Source organism: Nicotiana sylvestris, chromosome 5 (genome assembly GCF_000393655.2).
Source record: "Nicotiana sylvestris chromosome 5, ASM39365v2, whole genome shotgun sequence".
Taxonomy (NCBI): Eukaryota; Viridiplantae; Streptophyta; class Magnoliopsida; order Solanales; family Solanaceae; genus Nicotiana; species Nicotiana sylvestris.
Genome location: NC_091061.1, coordinates 136563761 through 136572195, shown reverse-complemented (window position 1 = coordinate 136572195; position 8435 = coordinate 136563761). Strand labels below are relative to the sequence as shown.

General features: G+C 35.7%; 1 long non-coding RNA gene across 2 annotated transcripts in view; it reads left to right on the top strand.

The window, feature by feature from the left end:
* LOC138891120 (uncharacterized) overlaps positions 1-4806 on the top strand; it is an 11402-nt gene extending 6596 nt beyond the window's left edge. Inside the window, exons 2-4 of one of the 2 annotated variants that reach the window (XR_011407433.1) lie at positions 2614-2724; positions 3643-3708; positions 4344-4806. This is a non-coding gene — a long non-coding RNA (uncharacterized lncRNA). Of the gene's footprint in view, positions 1-2613; positions 2725-2882; positions 3141-3642; positions 3709-4343 lie in introns of those variants that run through there. The other variant, XR_011407434.1, reaches the window with a different exon arrangement.
* The last annotated feature ends 3629 nt before the right edge of the window (positions 4807-8435 follow it).

Genomic DNA, 8435 nt, shown 5'->3' with positions numbered 1-8435 from the left:
AGTGATGGCGCCTACTAATGTGAGCTAGGCAAGACGACTGTTTGAACAAATTACCTTTTTACCAATTTATATTCTTTAACAATTGTAACGCAATAACGTGTAGACAGCGAAAATTACAATAGGCGGAAGAAATGCAGTAAACTATCTGAAATATGTATCTAATACAACTGTTTGAGCTTCGGCCACCCAGAACTGGTGTCACAGTTTTACTGACGATCTAGGAATACTACATACAAAGTCTAAAAGATAAAAGATTCATTGTTTCTGAACTAAGTAAATGAAACAGGAGTAAAGGGATAGAGAGAGACGCTAGGGCCTGCGGATGCCTGCGGGACTACCTTGGATCTTCGCGTGGACTGAAGGCATCCACCCAATCTATGGTCCAAAAGCTGCTGCTCTGGGATCTGCACACAGTGCAGAGTGTAGTATCAGCACAACCGACCCCATGTGCTGGTAAGTGCGTAGCCTAACTTCGGCGAAGTAATGACGAGGCTTGGACCAGACTACCAAATAAACCTGTGCAATTTAACCATATAGAGCGGAAAAGAAGAACAATAATGTACAGTCAAGTATGGGAGGGGTAACATGCTACGGGGAACTATCAATTTAGAATAGAAAGACAACGGGTAATTAAAAGAAACAACATATCTCAGATATCAACAAAGAATCAGGAATCAATAAGTGCACGACATCACCCTTCATGATTTTACTCTCGTCCTAACCAAAGCAATCAAGTAATGAAAATGTACATGGCATCACCCTTCGTGATTTTACTCTCGTCCTCAGCATATAATCAATATAATTGACATGGAATTGTACATCGTGCGGCACGACATCACCCTTCGTGCTTTACACTCTTTCCTCACAAATCATACACGGCATCACCCTTCGTGCTTTAACACTCTCTCACCAAACAATACACGACATCACCCTTCGTGCTTTAACACTCTTCCTCACCCAAATAATAATCACAAACAATAGGGCAAGGGAGTAAATGAAATTACAATAAGAATCCCGGCAAGGGAACAATAGTTCAACAATCAAGTTCCGGCAAGGGAACAACATCAAAAGAAACATCAACATCCTGGCAAGGGAGATAACATCAAAAACAACAATATCCCGGCAAGGGAGGCCACGTAATAATTCTCTTCTTTTTCTCACTGTTGCTTCACAACTCGCTTCACAACTTGAGCCAATGCTCTAAAAGGTTCAATTACGACTTATACTTTTACATTTCATTATTCAACTTGAGCCGATGCTCCTCGATGTTCAAATGTCACAATTACTTCCACAAACTTTGCCCAACAATAGAAATCATCACCAAAGCATGAATAATACAACGAAGTCATAATAATCACAATATATGACTCACGGGCATGTTTGACACCAACGTATAGATACTCGTCACCATGCCTATACGTCGTACTCAACAAATACCACATAGCAAATAGGACTCGACTCCTAATCCCTCAAGCTAAAGTTAGACCAAACACTTACCTCGATGCCACGAACACAATTCAAGTCTCTACTATCGCTTTACTTCTTGATTCCACCACCAATTCGCTCGTACCTAGCCACAAGTTACTTAATTACATCAATAAATGCTAAATGAATCAATTCTAATGAATGAAAATGAGTTTTCTAAAGTTTTACCCAAAAAGTCAAAAATCGCCCTCGGGCCCACATGGTCAAAACTGGAGGTTCGAACCAAAACCCGATTACCCATTCCACCAAGAACTCAAATATATAATTTATTTTAAAATCGGACCTCAAATCGAGGTCCAAATCCCCAATTTTGAAAAACCTAGGTTCTATCCAAAACACCCAATTTCCGCAATGAAAATCATCGTTTTTGAGTTGAAATAATGTGAAAAGATGTTAATGATTGAAGAAAACGAGTTAAAATTGACTTACAATCGATTTGGAAGAAGAGTTATCTTTGAAAAATCGCCCAAGAGTGTTTTGATTTTGAAAGAGTGTGAAAAATGAAAGATTTTCGGCTAAGTTATAAAATTGCAGGTTGCAGATGTCGAAATTGCGATCAGAGTTCGCAATTGCGACCAGGGTTCGCAATTGCGAATACAGACTTCTGCTAAGCTTGCATTTGCGAAGTGACCCTCGTATTTGCGAACATACAATCGCATTTGCGATAACAGGCCCAAATGGGGAGTATCGCATTTGCGAGGAAGGGCTGGCCTAGGTTGTTTCGCATTTGCAACTCAGCCTTCGCATTTGCGTACTTGCATTTGTGATGCGAAGCTTGTAGGGCTGCAATGAAACAGCTGAAGCCTGCAATTTCTCAAGTCGGTTAGTAACGATTGTCTGTAACGACTCTTATTCGGTTAGTATTTTGACATAACAAGTTAAGAGATTTAAAATAGCTGCAATATATCCATGGATGTATCAAGCATTTATATTCTGATAGATGTTGAACCTTTCTCTAGGTTATACCTGCTAAATTATGACTTTGTGCTTGAGTATTTTACTTTGTATTTGATAGCAGCTCATTTTCTTAATACATTCTTCTGCTTGGTATTTGTTATGCACCCAATGGCTATTTGTGGATTATCTCTTACAAAAAGAGTGCAATTAACATACTGCTTTTTCTTTCAGTCGACATCTTGGGATGCTAATTTCGGATTGTAATAGAAAGAAAGAAGGTCAATCAGTCTTGCGAACATGCATATCTGTCAGTCACATGGTTATCCCATGTAATGTAAACAGGTTTGTTCTTGGCTTTTGAATTTTAAAGATCTATAAAGTTTTCAAAATGGTACAAAAATTTCCCAACACAAGAAGTTATCTGCAAATTGTCTTCAAGAAAATATTTATTTTGATTGTTGAAATGCTACGCCTTTATTTTTTATATCTGTTACTTTCAGTTGAGGGCTTTAATTGACCTGAGAAACAAGTTGCTAACACCTCGATGTGTCAATAAACGAAGAAGAAAGACTGTCTATTTCAGTATTACGAGAGGAAAGAGTGGTAGAACATTTATGTTACCAAATTAATGTCTCGCTTATAGATGCTGAGAAGTTAGCTGTGAATATGTTTCTTAATTTCAATTGTGAATACATTTCTTAATTTCATTTGTTCCAATTTTATTTGATCTAAATGTAAATCTAAGTTTAACCATAATATTTCTTAGCAATCTGATAGCACAAGTTTAAATTGTGAATATATTTCTTAATTTTATTTGTTCCAATTCTATTTGATCTAAATGTAAATATAAGTTCTAACCATAATAAGTAAAGATAAAGTTGTTTAAGAGGAAATACATTGATCCGTGTGTGTTGGAAAATTGTGGTGAAGTTCTAAAATCATTGAGCCCTTTAAATGTGGATACTGCTATATGAATGCTAGGTAAGTTAGTGCTACGGAGTTCAAAGCTGTTTTTCTTCTTCTTTTCTTCGTGTAATATGCATGATTGTTGTTGTTGTATGCAAGTTTGCTAGGAAGTGACTGACAATTGATCACATAGAATAACATTCTTTGCTTTTTGGTAAAGATAAAACCATACTCATTAAGATAGAACGTGTGTATAAGAAATTTCTCCACTGTCCTTTTACTATTTTGATGAGAGTGTCCTATTGTTTTCTGCTATCCTGTTATGTCTCTAAAGTTACCTTACATTTGTAACAGATACTTCAAATGTCTGAGGCTCAATATGTTTAAAATTTGACTATCAAAATCTACATGTAATATCATGTAAGTTTATTTTTCTTCGTTTGGATTTCAAATTCACTATCTTTTAAGTTTTTTGCCATAAACTTTCTATATTGGTTTGATGCCTTTATTTGTTCTTATCTATGAATATTTGTGTATGAATGGTAATTTTTTATTTTGAGGATAAGCAGAATCATTTCTTAATGAGTATCTGTTCATGGTCTTCTTATATATCACTAAGCTTATGAATGTCTTTCTTGTGAAAAGTATTACTACAATAAGATGAGAAAACTAAATTTAACTATATATTTGTGCGACAACATTAAACTAACAGATGTATTCATGTAAAATAAATTTGGAAGATGAGAAGGTTTCAAAAACTAAATAGGGAATTGATTACCCACACTACTTGACCAAAGCAAAGAATAGTGGTATAAACTTTCGTCAATAATGGTAAATTTGGTGCATTGCTAGATTGTCCAAGGAATGAACAATATATGGTTGATACACAACTTACCCAGAAGGACAAGTAGTGCAAGTCCCTCGAGCCATTAGCACATTTAGGCATTGTGTGGTGATGCCTGCTTGGAGGCATTTAGAATTTATATTAGGCAATATAGTAAGCTGCCACATAAAAATTTTCTGCTATTACATATTTGATAGAATTAACTGTGTAGTTCTGCGGAATACGGAAGGAGAGCAAGAAGTTGCTTTGGTGGTCATGATGGTAACAACCATAAAAAACGATAGAACACTGAGTAGTGTCTCTATTGTAAGGTTGATGATAAAGAGAAGTCGCAAGCAACAACAATCTAATGTTAGCTTTTATATTGGTGGGTGATAGAATTTGGTGTGATGTCTTCTGTCATGTCTTTTTAAGATAAATGTGACAAAGTACTCGATCATGCAAAACAATTTTTTATGTACGGTATATAGCCAAGTGCATTATGTAGTAAACAATTTTTCATTTAGCACGCCCAATTTTGTTCTGTTTCTTCATTATTTTTAGTCAAGTTTATGCCTCTATATATATAGGGTTTTAGAATGTGAAGAAGATAAAAAAAATATTTCACCTCAACATTCGTTCTCCGTGTTAGGCCCGTGTTGTGCACGGGCAACACCAGTCTAGTATAACAATAAAAGTCAGTTAGAAAAATTATTTTGTATTGGTAAATATTTATCCATACCAGGTGTATATACCAACATGGGTAAAATATAATTAATTACTATTCATAACCATCTTAATTTATCACTAATCATACTAAATTAGTATAATTTGATGTAAACACTCGATAACTATAAAATTTTACCCCTTATAATTGGATGTGAATGAAATTAGGTGTAATAACACAATTTTGGACTACTTGTTCAGGAGGAGATGAGAATTCATATATAGTAATTACTTGGTGACTTTTCAATATGTTTGTTGTATGCTCTTTCTCTTCCATTTCAAATATTTGAGAATTGACAAAGATAATTTCGTGTTATACTAACTTTAATTCTATTCATTAATTAGTATAAATATTTATTGTTGGACAAAACTTTGTAAACTTATAATTATTTTTGTATTTTTAAAAAATACAACAAACTGTGAAATTTCATATTATATTCTCATGATTGGATTACATTGATTAATTCTACTATGAATTACCAATTTATAATTGTTTTTGTTTATTGAGATTTTTTACCCGCCTTCAACCCTTCACCTACTAGGATGGAGAGAAGTCCCAACCACTATGAACAAGGATGGCAAGTCCAATTTATAATTGTTTAATACAATATCTACGTATGAATAGACTACACACACGTACATTCATTTCTCAGCCATTAAAATTTCTTCACGTGATGGTCTATATTTTACTGAAAAGAGGACAAGATCCTAATTAAAGTGAATGAAAGGTTAGTCTTTTCTTTTACTTGTACCATTTAATTCACAATCTACTTTCATATAAGACACTTGATAGTAAGATGCTTCAAAGCAAATATTTGCACGCAAAGTCTTGTACTGTGAATGCTTAAGCACGTAAAGAGTACATGTATTCGGCTACCAAATACTAATAACCCTTAAAGAAGTTAGTGAAAGGCTAATTAAAAACGAACCGAATTATTTATTGTGTCGTAAAGACCTTCATGGCCATGCTCCACGGAGTCTTAGTGAACTCATACGATAATCTTTCTTTCATTTTTTGGTCCGAACTATTAGTTAAATTAGCTAGCAAAAAATCACGCGGATTGTCTCACAGACACAAGTATTCAAAACACTTCTATGATCACTAACATAGTTAAACTGTCTTCTTGAAGTTGGTGCACAAGTTTAAAGAGCTATCTATGAACTTCTCCATTTAAATATAACCGTCAATTGGTGACCATTATGTTCCCCAAGTAAAGTAAATAATGGAGTAGTATTTTCTTTACCTTTTCCCTAAATAAGATTTGCTAGCTTTTTGTCAAGTGAGCGATTTAATTTTTGCCCTCCAATTTCCACTACAATTCCTCTTCTTCCACAAAAAGCTATAAGTAGAACCGTTTGAATAACTAAATTAGTAGTAGCTAAAAGGGTGTGAATTCCATCCGTGGCTACTCTTTGGCTAGCCCCAGCAGTAGTTGTCCTGTTTTTTCTTCTTCTTTAACAACTGCAGAAGAAGTTCAGTAAGAAAAAGAAGAAACTTCCTCCAGGTCCAAAAGGACTTCCTCTTATTGGAACTCTACACATGATGGGTGAAAACCTTCACCAAGATCTTTATAAATTAGCCAATATTGGCCCAATTAAAGGTGAAGTTTTGAAGGCTGACAAAGGAACTCCAACATGGACCAGGTCCATCTTGTGAAGCACAGTTATGATCAACTTAAACATGTGAGATGCATGTGAAGGAGATAAACCTAACTTACCAGAAATGATATCTCCTGATCCTGATCGAAAATGTTGCATATTGGATAAGGAGAAAGACTACTTACACAAAGAGAAACACTGCTTAAGAAATGGATAGAGTTAGAGGAGGAGACCAACTAGAACTCTTTCACCAAGGAAGAGTAACATCTATATTCTAGTCAATCTCTTTTTACTAACTCCATAAATATCAGTGTTGTTCTCTTTTACAGGTAATGCACATAAGCAGAAGTTAAACGTGAATTGCGAGCAAAATAGCAACGCAATTTTGCAAGCAATTTCTGTGTGATTCAAGTGTGCAATCCTGAAGCTACTTGAACCAGATAGAAGAACCAGTTCCAAGCGTCTGTCTTTTTATTCTAGTTCAATTGTAGTAGATATTTTAATATTGTACCTTTCAGCTTTATCTAGAAGCAACTGTATTAGGTACTTCGAGTTTTCAAGTTAGAGTTAACTTGAAGTTGTCGCAACAGTTGAGGCTGTGTGCTACAACTGGATTAGTGTTAATCCTATGTGTACAAAAGAGTTTTTGTAAATGCAATTTTTGGCTCAGTGATTTTAGTAGAGAGTTTGGAAAAATCCTACTGGAAGGTAGGTCGTGGTTTATTCACCTTTTGAGCCAGGTGTTTTACACGTAAAATTTCTGTGTTCTTTAATTTCTATATTTATTATTTCACAACAGTAGTAGTTGGAACACATAGAAGAACCAAGTCCTTCTATAATTAGGTTAAACGAAATATTGGGCACCACAAAAAGCACCCCCCTCTTGTTTGGTATTGAAGTATAGAACATCAATTGGTATCAAAGCAGGTTACCCTTGAAGAGGCTAACACCTTAGGTATAGATCAAGATGAGTGCACCACCTGAAAACTGGGAAGGACAATCCATTGCTAGGCCTCCACTCTTTAATGGCCAGTACTATTCCTGGTGGAAGAACAGGATGAGAGACCACATCATAGGAGAAGATTATGAACTTTGCGACATTGTTACTAATGGTCCCCTAGCTATTACAAAGAATAATGCTGAAGGAGTGGATGTGCCAAAGACTAGAGCTGACTGTACTGTTGAAGATTTGAAGAAGTGGGAAAAGAATGTCAAGGCCAAGAAATGGCTTATGTGTGGACTAGGTCCAGACGAGTACATCAGAACTCAAAGCTGTACTACTGCTAAGGAGATCTGGGACACTCTACAAGTGGCCCATGAAAGAACTCCCTCAAGTAAAGAGATCAAGAGGAACACTGTTGTATTCTCAATATGAAAATTTTACCATGATGGAAGGAGAAACCATCCAAGAGATGTACACAAGGTTCACAACACTAACAAATGAACTTAAGTCTTTTGGAAAAATTATCCTTGAAGAAGACAAGGTTGAGAAAATCTTGACAAGGGTCTTGCCAGTAACTTGGGAAAGCAAAATCACTACTATTCAGGAATCAAAAAACATTGCTACTCTTAAGTTAAATGAGTTGGTTGGAAATCTTACTGCCTATGAACTGAGAAGGCAAACCATGAAGATGGATGCACCCAAGAAGGAAAGAAGCCTGACTCTCAGAATAGCTGAAGGTGCAGACTTAGAGGATGATGAAATGGCTATGATCACAAGGGATTTCAAGAAGTACGTAATGAGAGGAAAAGGGTTTTTCAAGAGGCGCAACCTTCAATAAACCAAGGGCATCCTGAAAAACAGACCAACGTGGGCTGCCACAAATGTGGTAAGACTGACCATATGATATAGGGCATGTACTATGATGAGACCTTTGCTCCAGTTACAAGACTGGAGGCAATAAGACTCCTCATAACCTTTGCAGTACACATGGAATTAACCCTTCACCAGATGGATGTGAAGAGTGTATTTCTAAATGGCTACTTAAAGGAAGAAGTC